The sequence below is a fragment of the Gekko japonicus genome, unplaced genomic scaffold (genome assembly GCF_001447785.1).
Source record: "Gekko japonicus isolate JY-2015 unplaced genomic scaffold, Gekko_japonicus_V1.1 scaffold3671, whole genome shotgun sequence".
Lineage (NCBI taxonomy): Eukaryota > Metazoa > Chordata > Lepidosauria > Squamata > Gekkonidae > Gekko > Gekko japonicus.
The window spans coordinates 67,869-85,077 of NW_015168155.1; the positions used below are offsets into that span (position 1 = coordinate 67,869).

Below are 17,209 nucleotides of genomic sequence, written 5' to 3' on the forward strand. Positions count from 1 at the left end.
CATTCCCCCAAAGAGCAAAGGAGGCGCGGCTGTGTTGCTGCTGCTGGGGGGCTTGATGTGGACAGGAGGCAAAGCCTGCCAGGGAACCAGTGGGGATGAAGGGGAGGGACAGGAGTGTGTGTGTTCTCCCCCCCCCCGCTGCTCCCCAGCCTTGACCCACCACACACACACCCAGGCCCAAAGAAGAGGAGGGGGCCGTCTTCCTTTCCGTGCCTCCTGCAGGTCTTTCCTCCCAGGATCTTCTTTTCTGCTGCTCAAAGCGGGGGAGGGGGTGGTTTAAGTGGGAGGAAGGGTCTTCCCCCCCAAAAAAATTGCTTTCTCATTAATTTAATTAATGGAAGACCACCACTCCCTGCCTAGCATCTCTCCTCCAAAAGCTCACCGACTCTGACAGGCCCGTAGCTATAGTGAGGCATCTCGGGGGCCAGGCCCCCTGAGTTACTGCCAGCCCCCCCTGACTTCCACTCTGGGAGGACTGGGTTTGATTCCCCACTCCTCCTCCACATGCAGCTGCTGGTGTGACATTTGGTCGATCATAACTTCCTTCAGAGCTGTTCTCTCCAGGGCAGTCCTCGAGAGAGCTCTCTCAGCCCCGCCCACCTCACAGGGTGCCTGTGGTGGGCCGGGGAAGGGAAATGAGTTTGTCAGCCGCTCTGAGACTCCCTTGGGTAGTAAAGGGCGGGGCATAAATCCAATCTCCTCCTCCTCTTCTTCAAATTTCCAGGAATGCAGACTTGGCAATATTGACATGTATGTCTAAGTTGTATAGTAAGGTAGAAAGCGGTTACTGAGTTTAGATCAGAATGATCTAGTATGTAGGTCTTAGCTGTCATGCTAAGTGGTTAATGATCTTACATCCAGGTGGTAAACTACCAGGTGATACTCTTTGTATATAGTTAGAGTACTTAATTAGTCTAACCTGTTAGTGATTGGATGGGGTCTGTATATATGCTGTAAACTTGATAAGCTGGGTTGGGAGACTTGGCTGTCTCCAACCGAGGTATGTTATGCTGTGTAGCAGTCTGTATATGCTCTGTGTAAATGGTCACCATTATCTCGCTAGTAAACTTTCTGCACCTCCATTACCAGTTGGTCTCCGGCTTCCTTATTTACTACACCCAATAGGCAACCCCCAAACCCCTCCCTCCCACTTTACCCCCACAAGGGTCTCTCCCCCCCCCCCGAGTCCCAAGTCTGTCAAACACAACAACAGTCCTTCAAGGAATTTCAGTTTATTGCGAGAAGTACTTAGGTCATCGTTCCACACGCTCTGTGTCAGGAGTGGGGGTTTAAGCGGGAGGCCAGAGAATTATACACAGTTCATACTAGGCCCCCTGATGGCAAAGGACCAATAAGGGTGGTACCTGTGCGCAGGGGCGGATGGAGGCTCACCGGTGCCCGAAGCACTGACCAAATCTTGGTGCCCCCCCCTCCTCCTTTCCACACTGACCCCCAGTCTGTTTTAGTGGCTGACCTGTCTGGCCAGATAGACAATGCAGGTTGCAGCAATACAACAATTTATTCATAGGATAACACAATATACTATACAAACTAAATGAAGCTTGGGCTACATAAAGTTCTACAAAAATGCAATACGTCTATTTTTCTTCTTTTCACCCCTTTCCCAACTTTGTGGTGCCCCCTTTGGCCCTGGTACCTTAACCACGTGCTTATTCTGCTTAAGGGTTGTAATGTATCCAGTCCCCACCGCCTGGCAGAATAGGGCTCCACGCGGTCAGGCAAAACCTTCCAGCTTCGATCAGGAGAAAAATGGACTATGCGGATCCTAGGCCGCACCTATCGGAGGGCTAGGCTCCCGGCGGAGAGCCTGTGGAACTCTTGGTTACTGTAAATAGCCTATTACTGTGTGTGGGTGTGTTTTGGGTGGTGGTTTCACTGGGAATGGAGCTGCGGTGGCTCAAGTGGTTAAGATGAACGGCAGGCTGTGGAAGGTCAGTAGTTCAGCAGTTCGGGACCCGAGTTCCTGCATGACGGAGTGAGCTCCTGTCTCTAGTTCCAGCTCCTGCCAACCCAGCAGTTCGAAAGCAAGAAATTGCAAGTAGATAAATAGGTACTAAAGGAGCTGCGGTGGCTCAAGTGGTTAAGACGCTGAACTGCAGGCTGTGGAAGGTCAGTAGTTCAGTAGTTCGAGACCCGAGTGTGCCGCATGACGGAGTGAGCTCCCGTCTCTAGTTCCAGCTCCTGCCAACCTAGCAGTTCGAAAGCAAGAAATTGCAAGTAGATAAATAGGTACCACTTTGGTGGGAAGGTAGCAGCGTTCAGTGCACCTTGGTGTTTAGTCATGCCGGCCACATGACCACGGAAACGTCTTCGGACAGCGCTGGCTCTTCGGCTTGGAAACTGAGATGAGCACCGCAACCCTAGAGTCGGACTCAACTGGCTTTCGAGCAAGGGAACCTTTACCTTAAATAGGTACTGTTTCAGTGAGAAGGTAACAGCGTTCCGTTCGCCTCGGCATCCAGTCAACCCTAGAGTTGTATTCGACTGGCTTTTGAGCAAGGGAATCCTTTACCTACACTGGGAATATAAGCCAGCCTGCTTCTTCTATGCGAATAAAAGTAGAGAGCTGTAATCACTCATCTGTCTCCGTACTTTTCAATGGTTAATCTGCCACTGCTTGCCCGCCCCCAAAATAAAACGGCCCACAGCTCCCAGTGGGAAAAGGCGTCCTGGCAGAGCAGAGCTCCAAGGACAGAGACCAGATAAGGGAAGTGCGATAAGCCCATACCAAGACCAGTGGGAGGGGGGGCCAGGGAAAGCTGGGAGGAAAGAGACGGGGATGGGGAACAAAAGCAGAGCGCATCCATGGTGGTGCCATACAACACCCCCCCCCCAAAAAAAATTATTGCTTTCTCGTTCATTTAATTAATGCAAGACCAGACCACCACCACCACCACCCCCGCCCAACAGCTCCCCTCCAAAATCTCCCTGACTCTGAAGGAGGCGCCTGCAGGCAGACGAGCGTTGAGAGCAATGCTTCCTCTAAGCAGTGGAGTCTTGTGAGCAAAAATTCTACTTTGTGAGCTGCTGACATTAAAGCTGTGAGCGAGCGATTGGGCCATTGCATAAATTAGTTTGCGCTGGAGAGCCCCCCTTTCCTGAGCGAAGGCAACAATGTGTGAGCCGGAGGCTAAAAAACTGTGAGCTAGCTCACACTAACTCGGCTTAGAGGGAATACTGGTTGAGACCCAGAACGCGAAGCCTTGCTGGGCTTAAAGGTGCCCCCCCCCACTCAATCTGCGCCCACCGCCGCCACCTCCTTCCCGGGCACCCAGGGAAATTCAAGGGAGGCTTCTGCAAGGGCGGGGCCAGGGAATGGTCCCCCCCCCCACTCTCTAGGGCGGAGGAGGACTCTGTCGCCAGATCCCTTGGAGGGGAGCTCAATTGGGGGAGGGGGAGGAGAGGAAAGGCAATTAAATTGCCCCCCTCCCCCGGGACATCGGGTCCCATCAATGGAGGTCCGTCCAACCCCCCCCCCCCCCAGGCACCCACACCCCAAGGCTCAGGCAATTCTCCCGCTGCCCCAGTTATTAAGGAACTGTTGTGTATGCTGACCGCCACCGGGGGCCAGCGAACAGCTAGAGCTTGACTCTGGAAGAACAATAGGGACTAGGCTCCTAGTCCCTCCACTGGGGAACCAATGGGCACCGTGGCGGGAGATTCAAACCCACCAACGGGGCCCAGGGGCGTGTCCCTGGAGTGTATATAGTTGGGTTAGCCAGTAGTCTTGTTGTGTACCAAATAAAGCGTGCTTTGCACTATGCCGGTCTTTGTCCTTCGTCCATGCGGCAAACCCACTACACAATAGGAACATAAACTGCTTTTCCTGCCAATCGAACCAAAGATTCAAGCGCCCTTTTGGCATCTCTCCTGGGCAGGGATCAATGTTTAAAGGGAAAGCTGACCGAGAGGTTTTTGGCCCGGGGGTGGGGGTGGGGGGAGAAAAGGAAGAGACGGATCGATACCGAACCTCCCGGATCCTGTAGGGGAAAACCCTAGTTTCTGGCCACTATCCTAGAAAGCCTGATCAGCTTCTCAGGGGGCATGACCTGAACTCAGCACTCTCGGCTTTGGCAGCTTCGCACCTCCTCTGATGAGAGTCTCGTGTTCTACCGATCAGGGCCTCCCAGCTTTCTGATCCAGGAGGGGCAAACAGAATCATAAGATCACAGAGTTGGGCCACGCAGGCCGTCTAGTCACACCCTCTGCCCCTCTCCCCCCCCAACACGATTAGCCTGGGGGCTTCCCTGCCACAAGACCTGAGGATAGACCCTGGCTTTGATGGTTTTTGAAAAGGGGAGGCCAGGAAACGATGGGGGAGGAGCATTTGGTCAAGGGCAGTTAATTGTGATTGCGCAGTGGAGCCTCCATCCTCAGGAGCAGTGTACCTTTGATTGCCAGACTGGAGCAGGGGAAGGCTTTCGTGCCCAGCAAAAGGGCTTCTCGGGGACATCTATCTGGCTGGCTGCCCAGGAGCGGAGGAAGCTGGACTCTGGAGAGCCTCCAGTCTGATCTTGTTCCCCTTGATTATGGGGGGGCGGGGGGAGAGGACGAATGTAGAACGGGAGCGAGTACACTTAATGATCCGGAACTGGGAGGGGGGTCATGGTCACACCACCTGAGAGGGGTATCAATCGCCAGCCTCCCTCCCCAAATGCTGCACCCTTGAAAGGGTGTGAGGGGCTACACAGGGAGCGCCCCCCAGGTGAGCTTCTCTGCCTGGGGACCTGAGGGAGCAGCCCCCTCCCCACCAATGTTCCCTCTAAGCTGTGGAGTCTTGTGAGCAAAAAATCTACTTTGTGAGCTACTGGCATTAAAGTTGTGAGCAGGCGATTGGGCTGCTGCCTACATTAGTTTGCTCTGGAGCCCTCCTTCCTGAGTGAAGACAAAGATGTGTGAGCCGGAGGCTAAAAAAACTGTGAGCAACCCCACACTAACTCAGCTTAGAGGAAACTCTGCCTCCCCACTCTGGGAAGCTTTGCAGAAGGTCGCAGGTTCAGTCCAGGTGAAAGGTCCAGGCAGGAGGTGATGCGAAAGACCTCAGCCTGAGACCCTGGAGGGCCGCTGCCGGTCTGTGTAGACAACAGGGACCTTGATGGACCAGTGGTCCGATTCAGTGGAAGGCGGCTTCATGGCTTCTCTGCAGGCGCCACCCTGGCAGAAAGTAGTTTTCCTGCCACCAGGAACCCAGGAGGCCTGGAAAACAGGCCCTCACTCCTATGAGATCTGCTTCCTCCACGAATGCTCCAGCTGACCGACCTCTCTCTCTCCGGCAGAGCAGGGGTGTCAAACATGCGACCCGGGGGCCAGATTAGGCCCCCGGAGAGCTCTTATCAGGCCCGGGGTGGAACTGGCCCTCATAACAAATGAGTTCGACCCCCCTGGCCTAGAGCATCCCTGACAAGTGTTTGTCCAGCCGCTGCTTAAAGACTGCCAGGGGGGGGGGGGCTCACCATCTCTCTGGACAGCTGATTCCACCATTGCACAACTCTTACTGTAAAAAAGCTTTCCCTAAGATCCCGCTGGTACCTTCTCCCCCTTCATTTAAACCCATTACTGCGAGTCCTCTCCTCTGCTGCCAACAGGAACAGCTCCCTGCCCTCCTCTAAGTAACAGCCTTTTAAATACTTCCAAGAGAGCAATCGTGTCCCCCCCTCAACCTCCTCTTCTCCAGACTGAACATTCCCAAGTCCTTCAGCCTTTTCCTCATAGGACTTGGTCTTTGGGCCCCGATCTTCCTCATCACTCTCCTCTGCACCTGCTTCATTCCGTCCACATCCCTTTTGAAGTGAGGCCTCCAGAACTGCACACAAGACTCCAGGTGTGGCTTGACCAATGCAGTGTACAGCGGGACTAGGACATCTTGTGATATGGATATTATGCCTCTGTTGATACACTCCCGAGATCGCATTAGCCTTTTTTGTTGCTGCATCACACTAGATGCTCATATCTAACTTAACAGTCCACCCATCCCCCAAGATCTCGTTCAGACACACTGCTACCCAGAAGTGTATCCTCCATACAGTATGTGTGTTCCTCATTTTTGCTACCCAGATGTAGAAGTCAGCACTTATTCTCGCTAAATTGCATCTGGTTCACCTCCACCCACTTTCCCAGCATATTCAGATCTCATTGAATCCTATATTTTCCGGTGTGTTCGCTGCTCCTCCCAATTTAGTGTCATCTGCAAATTTAATGAGTAGCCCCCTCCACACCCTCATCCAAATCATTTATAAAAATATTAAAAAGTACCGGGCCCAGAACCGAGCCCTGCGGCAACCCACTGGACACCTCTCTCCGTTCAGATGGAATGCCACTGACTACTCTCTGAGTGCGGTTCATAGAATCCTACATACCTACAACATACCCGAAAGATGGTCGTCCAGCCTCTGCTTGGAAACGTCCAGCGAAGGAGCATCCACCACCTCCCGAGGCAGACTGTTCCACTACTCAACCCACCAGTTGAGGTTCTCCAACCAGTTCCCTATCCATCTACCTATCCTAGAGTCAAGTCCACAGTCCGTTATAGTTTATTCATCAGAACATCATGGGGAACCCTGTCAAAAGCTTTAATGAAATCCAGCCCGACCCAGATGTCTCACCTGCCCCCTTCCCATCCGGAGCCTTTCATTCTCACTCCCCCCCCCCCAGCAGCAGCGTGTCTGAGGGCCACGGGGAGAAGGAAACAGCCAAGACCTTCTCCCCTCCCTAACCAGGGGGGGGGGGAAACCAACAGGAAAAAGAGAAAGGTCTCTTTCCTGTTTCCAAAAGAACAAAACAAAAGTCAACACAAAAGACTTCAGGTAGAACTGCCACCAGGCCCCTTATTAAGAAGTTCCCAACAGCCCAGGAGGAAGGGGGCCCAAAGCTCCTGACTGGTTCTGGCACTTACACAGCAAAACAAACCTGTGCAGACTAAAGCCGCAGCTCAAAAAATCAAAAGGAGACAAAAAGCTTTCTGATAGGGAGCAATGCTCCCTCTAAGCTGTGGAGTCTCGTGAGCAAACATTCTACTTTGTGAGCTACTGGCATTGAAGTTGGGAGCGAGCGATTTGGCTATCGCATAGATTAGTTTGCTTCGGAGCCCTCCTTCCTGAGCTAAGACAAAAATGTGTGAGCCGGAGGCTAAAAAACTGAGCTAGCTCACACTGACTCAGCTTAGAGGGAACACTGATAGGGCGTGGCCCGAAAAAGGGTCTAGGCAAACAGGATTTAGGCTTTGAGACTTGGTAACACAAAGAACACACAAAGTTATCAAAGTAAAATATTGTCTAGTTTATTTAGCTGCAAGAAAACACGAGACAAGACAGCATAGGTAAAAAATAAGAAACCCTTCGCTTATCCAGCCTAACTGTAACATAAGGCACTAATACAGCATTACCTTTCCCCAAAGACAAAGTTGCAGTTGGTCAGCATACGTAGTAGTCACTTCTTAGCCCATCCGGGCATAAGCAAACTCGAACGCCATAGTTTAGGGTACTGAACTACTGGACCATACTAGGCTCAGTAGTCACAGCCGCAGTGCGGGTTGCCACTGGTACTACTGACAAGCAGTTATGTCTCTAGCACCAGGCAACCAAGACCATAGCTGGAGTGGAACTGGATTCTTATTGGAAACTGGCCCCTCCTTGGGTTAGGCTTTTATCCAATGGTGGGTCAGTAAGGTTACCATGCCAACGGCATCCCAGGATACTCCATAACAGCCCATAATATTTCGGCAGGGAGGAGGGAAACCGAAAGTTACCTGCAGCAAAACTCCCGGCCCACCTACATGCAGGTGTTGCAGGGTTAATTGGCTGGAATGTGCCTAATGGTCAGTCTCCTGATCAGCCACAGCTGGGAGCAATTTCTCCAAGGTTACTAAGTGCTCTCAGTGTTATCTCTGTTTCTGGGGGGGGGGGAATTCACTCGTTTGTCACTGGTTTGTCACTCCGGAAGTTTTTACTACAGGCCCAGGCCTGAACCAAGGGTTAGACAAACACTCGCAATTAAGAAAAGCATTTTCTTTACACTCCCCTCCCCCTTCCTTAAAGAAGCTCAATGGTGCTGTCGGTGGGGCTATCAGTATTCACATTATTATTATACAGCCGTTCCAGAAGCAGACAAGTATATTTTTAATCATATGCAAAAGAGTTATATAAAAATACAAGGTGGAGCAAGCAAAAAAAAAAAAAGATTGGATATTATATGAGGTAACTAAACAGACCATTCAATGATGTAACGATAATCCCAGATTTTTGTATGTATTTACTTATTATTTTGATTTATACCCCACCCTCCCCGCAAGCAGGCTCAGGTATGTTTGTTTGCCTTTTATAAAATAAAATAAAAAATATATACAGTTTTAAAGTATTCACATTATTGTTGCCATTTGTACTCCGCTTTTCTCACGGAGACCCGAGGTGGGTTACTTGCAGCCAATCAGCAAGTGGATAACGATAACCTTTGAACCTAGATCCAGATTGGTAGCAGCAGAATAAAGTTAGCAGAGATCACCTGTAGAACAAAAGAACCCAGTTGGGCTGGAAGGGTGGAGCCGGGGAGAAAAAGGAAGTGGACAACTCAAGCAAAAGGTATCTGTTTCAGGCAGCAGGATACAAAAAGTGTAGGAAAGACGTTGTCCTTCGTGGAAGCCCCCTCCAGAGCTGAACACCATCACACCGCAGTGTTACCCCCCACCACCAGAGGAAGCCCCCCTGAGTAATTCTATTCTGCACGTAACAGAAGAACAAACCGACAGGATCACAGTGTGAATATAACAGACTAAATACAAAAAGCAATCACTTGGCTACATAGGCTACTGTACCGTATTTGGTAAAACTACACACAGATTTCAAAATTTTCATTCACATGGAAAATCCGACAGTAACAACCCATTCAAATAATCTTATATCACCATTTTCGAAAGGGCTCATCCCTCTGTTATTATACAAGACAAGAAAAATTTCTTGCTGTGTCAACTCTCTCCACTCCATGCGTCATTTTATAAACCTTTTATGGTGCCGTTGTCCCCTTAGTCGTCTCTTTTCTAAACTGAAAAGTCCCGGACTCTTCCGCCATTCCTCACGGGTCAGGTGCTCCAATCCCTTAATCATCTGGGTTGCCTTCTTCTGCGCTTTTTCCAGCCCTGTGATGCCCTTTTCAAGATACGGTGACCAGAACTGTACACAGTATTCCAAAAGAGGCTGCACCATAGATCTATACAGGGGCATTTTATTAGCAGCCGTTTCCTTTTCTGATTGATTGGTTTTATTTTTATTTTATTAGATTCGTATCCCGCCCTCCCCTTGACGGGCTCAGGGCGTGTTCCAGCAATAAAAGTACAATACAGAAAAACCCATTTTAAAACGCACTGCAAAATAACAGGACATAACACGTAAGGCATAAATACCGTACCACTCTAATAAAAGCCAGATGATTCAGTGGCTGATGATGTTAAAATCAGTTTCTGTCGTCAAGATCTTTACATTTAGGATCCCAAGGACCCAGGCTACAGATAGACCCAGGCAACAGATGGAGGGAGCCCGTCTTGCAGGCCCTGCAAGACGGAAGAGCTCCGTCTTGCAGGCCCTGTGGAATTGTAATAAATCCGACAGGGCCCTGACCTCACACGGGAGCTCATTCCACTAGGCAGGGCCCTGGCCGAGAAAGCCCCGGCCCTGGTCGAGGCAAGTCGGACGTCCCTAGGGCCGGGGACCACCAAAAGATGTTGATTGGTGGACCTCAGTGCTCTACGGGGTTCGTATGGGGAGAGGCGGTCTCGAAGGGATTTTAATAATCCCTAATATAGGGTGTGCCTTTTGTCACTGCTGCGGCACACCGGGTGGACACTTTCATTGAGCCATCCACTACGACCCCAAGATCTTTTTCTCTCTCAGTCTCAACGAGTTCTGATCCCCATTAGTCTATCCAGGACGCTGGGATTTATTGTCCCATGTGCAACACCTTACACACTCAGCAGACACCTAAGTTCATTTGCCGTAATACTTCTAATTCATTAAGTCAGTCAAGTGGTGCATCACCCAAAAGTACTTCAGGCATGTTCTTTCTTTCCCATTATTTAAAGTCCGCCTTTCCCGTGTGGATTCAAGGCAGACTGTGCAGAGGGAGTCAATACAATCGACTGAAGGAGAGACTCGGTAGATAACGCAGTCGGTTGCAGAACCAAGGTAAAAAAGGTAAAGGTTTCCCTTGCTCGAAAGCCAGTCGAGTCCGACTCTAGGGTTGCGGTGCTCATCTCCGTTTCAAAGCCAAAGAGCCAGCGCGGTCCGAAGACGTTTCCGTGGTCATGTGGCCGGCATGACTAAACACCAAGGCGCACGGAACGCTGTTCCCTTCCCACCAAAGTGGTACCTCTTTATTAACTTGCAATTTCTTGCTTTCAAACTGCTAGGTTGGCAGGAGCTGGAACTAGAGACGGGAGCTCACTCCGTCATGTGGCAACTCAGGTCTCGAACTGCTGAACTACCGACCTTCCACAGCCTGCAGTTCAGCGTCTTAACCACTTGAGCCACCGCAGCTCCAAGCAGAACCAAGCAGTGGTCTAAATATGGAGCAGGAGCCAAGCCCAGGGAGTAACACGATGCGTGAAATGGTGCTAAAATTACCCCGTAGGAGCTTTGCCAGGCAGGCCCATCTGCAGGGTCGCATCCAGGAGGCCCTGCTTGGGTTCTGTACTCTTGAACCTTAGAAAGGAAACTGCTTTATCCACTATACAAAGAAAAAGAAATGCTTTATTAGTATTCGCAGCCAAAACCACCATAGCTTCGAAATGGAAGTCAGAAATTAAACCATCACTAAACTTATGGTACAAAAAGTTATGGAACTTATACATAATGGAAAAAAATATTCGACATAATGAATCCAAAAAAATCTAATGGCGAATATAGTGAATTTACAATGATATAGCTACCGATCTTCTCCCATCTAGTTTCTCAAGGAACAAGACCGGAGATCACAGACACTCTTCGTTTGTGGTAAATGTTGATGTCAACACTAAGCTTATGGAAAACGCTTTCTTTTATGCTGTTAAGTTTAAGTACACTTATCTTGTCAACGATTGCTATTACTTGTTATCGGAATTCTGAAAACTGAATAAATTATATTGGAGAGAGAAAAAGAAGGCCCTGCTTGGGCGAGTGACGCTGCTGCAGCAGCAGATCATGGAGGGACTCAGAGGGAGAGGCTGTCCCACAGACAGGAGGGGCCCGGCATGTGAAGGGCTCTGTATGGGAGAGCTGGCACTTTAAATTGGGCCTGGTAACCGATGGGCAACCAACAGAATGCTGGGAGTAACAAGCCGTCTCCTTTTAGCTCCCCGTAAAAGTCTTGGTGCGCCATTCTGCACCAACTGGAGTCTCCAAACTGATTTTCAGGGGGGACCTATGTAGAGGGCATTGCAGTAGTCCAGCCCTGAAGTTAGCGTGGCATTGGATCCAGGTGGTCAGATAGGCCCAGTTAAAGGCCACGGGCTGCGGTCACACATGAAATAATCCACTTGCGATCTACTTTCAGGGCACTTTCCAAATGGATTTTACTATGTAAACTGGCAAAATCCAGTTGGGAAGGGCACTGAAAGTGGATTATTTAGTGTATGTGACCGCAGCCTCGCAGACTGGACTGAGGTGGAAGAAAGGTGTTTTTCTGCAGTGGCATTAACTCCTCCAGCAACAGTGCTGCAATCCAGTATAACCCGGAAACTCTTGAACCCCACCAAAAATGGGAAGTGCAATACTGGTCCTCAGGCCTCCCTAACCAACATCGTGCCTGAATGAAGCTTCCCTTTGCATTTTAAGGTTTTTCCCCCTCTCTGGGCAGAGAACAGGCTGAGAAGGAGGAAGTCACTCGATGGCTTTCCAGGCTCACCTCAGCTACCTCTTAAGAAATGCTAATAGGTCTAGCTGGAGACAACAGGATGGCCAAGCTCCCAACTTCAAGCAGGGAACAGAGATTTGGAGGACTTTAGACTAGAACTGGGGCCACGGTAGGTCAGCGGTTAAGACACTTAGCAGCAGACCAGAAGGTCAGTAGCTCGGCAGTTCGAGACCCGAGTGCTGCATGACGGAGTGAGCCCCCCGTCTCTGGTCCCAGCTCCTGCCAACCTAGCAGTTCGAAAGCAAGAAATTGCAAGTAGATAAATAGGTACCACTTCGATGGGAAGGTAACAGCGTTCCACGCGCCTCGGTGTGGAGTCACGCCGGCCACATGACCACAGAAACTTCTTCAGACAGCACTGGCTCTTAGGCTTGGAAATGGAGATGAGCACCGCTCCTGAGTCAGATTCAACTGGCTTTTGAGCAAGGGAAACCTTTACCTTTACTTAGACTAGAACGGTTCCAGGAATACTCTCCAGGAAGAAGCAACAGGAAGCGCTTCTTTGACCTTTGGGTAGAGATATCTGAAGAAATTAAAAAATAAAGATGTCATTTTTTTCCACCTCCAAATACACAGACCCCCTGAAATCTATCCACAGATATCTGCTATCCTTGACTTATCTATTTCATCACAGGGTTTGGGAAATAGGTTCTTGCCAGTTTTGCAAATGTCAGAAGAAGTTAGCTTGGCAGATAGACTGAAGGAGGGCAACCATTTCTGAGCCTCCAACACTTGAGCATCATCAGAACCCACTATTGGAAAGGTTCACCCTTGTGTGGATTATCTGAGAAACAGGAAGGCTGGATCTCGGCCTCACACTCTAGCTACAGGCTGAATATTTATGAGGTTTCTCCCCAGTGTGGATTCCACAATGGTCAAGGAGATACTGACTGGCCTTCAATCTCCTTCCACTCTCAGGACACATCCTTTCCTTCTTGCCTGTGAAATCTATCTCGGTTTTGTCCTCAGTCCAAATATTTCTATCATTTCTTCCAGGTTAGGGTCAGGATTCAAGGCAGAATCAAGCACTTTACAAGAGTTTATGTGGTTTCAACCCTTTCTATGGTCTTTTCACAATCTGTTATATGGTTTCTCTTTTTGTGGATTCTTTGATGCTGTTGAAGATTGTCATTCAGACTGAATCTCTGTTCACACTCTGAGCATTCAAAAGGTTTCTCCCCTGTGTGGATTCTTTGATGCTGTAGAAGATTAGAACTCTGACTGAATTTCTTTCTGCACTTTGATTCAGAAGTTTTCTCTTGTGTGGGTTCTTTGATGCTGATGAAGAGAGGCACTCCGACTGAATCTCTTTCCACAGTTTGAGCACTCAAAAGGTTTCTCCCCTGTGTGGATTCTTTGATGCTGTAGAAGATTAGAACTCTGACTGAATTTCTTTCTGCACTTTGATTCAGAAGTTTTCTCTTGTGTGGGTTCTTTGATGCTGATGAAGAGAGGCACTCCGACTGAATCTCTTTCCACAGTTTGAGCACTCAAAAGGTTTCTCCCCTGTGTGGATTCTTTGATGCTGTAGAAGATTAGAACTCTGACTGAATTTCTTTCTGCACTTTGATTCAGAAGTTTTCTCTTGTGTGGGTTCTTTGATGCTGATGAAGAGAGGCACTCCGACTGAATCTCTTTCCACAGTTTGAGCACTCAAAAGGTTTCTCCCCTGTGTGGATTCTTTGATGCTGTAGAAGATTAGAACTCTGACTGAATTTCTTTCTGCACTTTGATTCAGAAGTTTTCTCTTGTGTGGGTTCTTTGATGCTGATGAAGAGAGGCACTCCGACTGAATCTCTTTCCACAGTTTGAGCACTCAAAAGGTTTCTCCCCTGTGTGGATTCTTTGATGCTGTAGAAGATTAGAACTCTGACTGAATTTCTTTCCACACTCTGAGCATTCAAAAGGTTTCTCCACTGTGTGGGTTCTTTGATGCAGCTGAAGATGACCTTTGTGACTGAATCTCTTTCCACACTCTGAGCATTCAAAAGGTTTCCCCACTTTGTGGGTTCTTTGGTGCTGCTGAAGATTGCCACTCTGTCTGAATCTCTTTCCACACTCTGAGCATTCAAAAGGTTTCTCCCCTGTATGAATTCCCAAATGCTTGTGAAGATTGCTACTCAAGCTGAATCTCTTTCCACACTCTGAGCACTCAAAAGGTTTCTCCCCTGTGTGGACTCGTAGGTGATTTTGAAGGCTACCTGAGTCAATGAATCTCTTTCCACAGTCTAAGCATTCAAAAAGTTTCTCTCCTGTGTAAAGTCCTGAGATCTGTAGTTAAAGTACCTTCCACACCGAAAGCATTTACATGCCGTCATTATAATTTCCCTTGGGAAATGTAGATTTTCATGTCCTTCATCAGAATATGTCATTCCAGTCTCCGAACAGATAAGCAGCTTCTCCTCTGAATCAATGCTTTCATGTTTAATAAGCTCTGATTTCTCTGAGGAACTCTCTCCACAGTCTGAGAAATTATAAAGTTTTTCTCCTCCACGTGTCTGTTGATGTCTAAGGAGCTCTGCTCTGCAAAGGAAGCTCTTTCCATAGTCAAGGAACTGATGGGTCTTCTTTCCACACTGCATTTGGAGGTGGACATTATATTGGGTTTCATCTGAGAAGATCATTCCACACCCCAAGCATGTGTACATTTCCTCCACCATGTGAGTTGCTTCACAGAAGTCCCCCCCTTGGAAAGGAATGGGTTGGTCCCTCTTCTCCACTAGGTGGTTTCCATTCTGCCCCTTGGGTTCGCCTTGAGTCCTGAAGTTTCCACTCAGGTCTTCAGTCTTGACTTCATCTGGTGACAGATGATGCAGTTCCTCGTCCTCTTCATTTCCACGATCGTCCCCTGTTGGTAATAAATAGAGAGAACCTGTTAGCACCCACAGGAGGAGGTCTGATTTGCACTTGAAATTCCATCCACGCTCGAAGCACGTCAGGGCCTTGTTCCTGCTGTACACTGAAATATACAACAACATATATGTGGCCTCCTGCCTGCCTGCCATCTCCATCTGTCAAGTTTCCTTGGCTTTTTCCAAAGAGAACCTCTGGATTTCTCCAAGTGTCTCCTCTACATCTGATCCTGGAATAGGGCAGGGAGATGCCAGGAACCTCACCAAGTGAACCTGGGAGTTCAAGGGACCTCCCCCATGGTTTCAAAAGGGATATCAGTTGTTGTTGGGGATTACGGCATCTAGGTGACAACTGAAAAGAATAATTGATTACCCTTTTGCCTAATTCAGCCTGACTGTTTTTACATAGTCTCTCCTGCATTCCTGGCTTTTGTGTGTGAGTGTGTGTGAGAGAGAGAAAGAGAGAGAGAGAGAGAGAGAGAGAGAGAGAGAGAGAGATCGTTCTTATACAGGAAAGAAATCCATGGAAGTGGGAAAAGAGGGGAAGAGCTGACCTAGCTGAGCTCTGAGAAGGAGCAGGAGATAGAGTTGTTAGAGGGGTGAGTGTTTTTTTATTTACATTCAGCTGAGGTGATTTAGCTGAGAGGGTACTGTGTGGGGGGACTGTGTTTGGGAGTGTGTGGGTAAGTTGTGAATTGTTGCAGAGTCCTGGCTTCTTGAGATAGGGTGTGAAAGGGTCATTGTTTGCGTGTAATTGAGTGCCTGGGTGAATTTGAATAGCTGCTGGCCACACCTTCTACTGGGGGAAGCTTCCATTTAAGGCAGCCTCTGCCACAAGCCGGTGGGAGCCAAAGGGCTCTTGGCCTGTGGCTCTTAGCTTAGGAATTCTTAAACTAGAGACTCTGTAAGAAGCCCAGGAAGAGCCAGAAAGCCAGGGCCCTAGTCTCCTTGGGCTCCCATTAAGGTAAGCAGACTTCTACAAGGAGAACCACATAAACACAAAGGCTTTTAAAAGGGGTATTATATTTAGTTATTATTTTAAAAGCAATCATGAAGCCAGAATGCCAGCAGGGGGTTGGGGGCTATCCAGTGTTTTGCACGGAGTGTCACATGTATGACTATCTGCCCACTGGACAGAAGTCTTGGGTGTGTGCCCGGTGCTAGGAGCTCTTGGTTCTCAGGGAACGAGTTTGCTCCCTTGAGGCCAAGGTGGCTGACCTGGAGAAGCAGAGACAGTCAGGTGCATGAAGAAGACTCTCGGGGACTTGTTAGATATGTCCCAGTCTGAATACGGCAGCCTCACCGCTGTCAGGGAGCATGAGGGTCGAAGGGAAACAGGGCACCGTGCTGCATATAAGGGATAGAGCAGGTTGAGAAAGAAGTACTTTTCTCACAATGCGGGAACTCTTGGGCAGTCAATGAAATTGCTGTGCAGTCGGGTTAGAACTGATAAAAGGAAGTACTTCTTCACCCAAAGAGTGACAGCTTCAAGAGAGAATTAGATAAGCATATGGAGCAGAAGTCCATCAGTGGCTATTAGTCACAAGGTATAGATAGAAACTCTCAGTCTGGGGTGAGTGATGCTCTGTATTCTTGGTACTTCGGGGGGGGGGGAGAGTGGGAGGGCTCCTGGTGTCCTGGCCCCACTGCTGGACCTCCTGATGGCACCTAGTATTTTTGACCACTGCGTGACACAGAGTGTTGGGTTGGATGGGCCTTTGGCCTGATCCAACATGGGCGTTTCTTATGTCCCTATGAAAAATTATTTTGGAAGGGTGGAAACATGGTCAGGACCAAAGCCCACAGTCCTAACCAGTTCAAGGGGGACAAACCTATACCGGATCAAAGACAGAGTGGATGGCCTTAATTCCATTCAGGGGGAAGGGTGTGTTTTAAGGCTGGCAACTGAGAAATCAGAATCTGACCAGATGCCACGGGGGGGGGGACTCCTCCTCCTCCTCACGGGGGAGCTCTGTTTTGGATCCCGGTCCCCTTGCACATCTTAGCAATGGGAAATGGGAGTCTGGATCAAACAGATGTCAAAACGACAGTGAGTCCTCCTCCTCCTCCTGTGGCAGTGAATTCCAAGTGTTAATCACTCTTTGGGTGAGGAAGTACTTCCTTTTATCCGTTCTAACCCGACCGCTCAGCAATTTCATGGAGTGCCCACGAGTTCTTGTATTGTGAGAAAGGGAGAAAAGTACCTCTTTCTCTACCTGCTCTATCCCATGCATTATCTTATAAACCTCGATCATGTCACCCCTCAGCCGTCGTTTCTCCAAGCTAAAGAGCCCCAAGCGCTTTAACCTTTCTTCACAGGGAAAGTGTTCCAACCTCTGGATGAAGTGCGCAGACTCTAATCTGGGAGAACCGGGTTTGATTCTCCACTCCTCCACTTGCACCTGGCTGGATGACCTTGGGCAAGCCGTAGTTCTGATACGAGCTGTTCTTGAAAAAGAGCG

At 49.0% G+C, this 17,209-nt stretch overlaps 1 pseudogene; it reads right to left on the bottom strand.

Moving 5' to 3' along the window:
* Positions 1-12,935: 12,935 nt before the first annotated feature.
* The window catches only part of LOC107113608, a 10,295-nt pseudogene continuing 6,021 nt past the window's right edge, over positions 12,936-17,209 (bottom strand).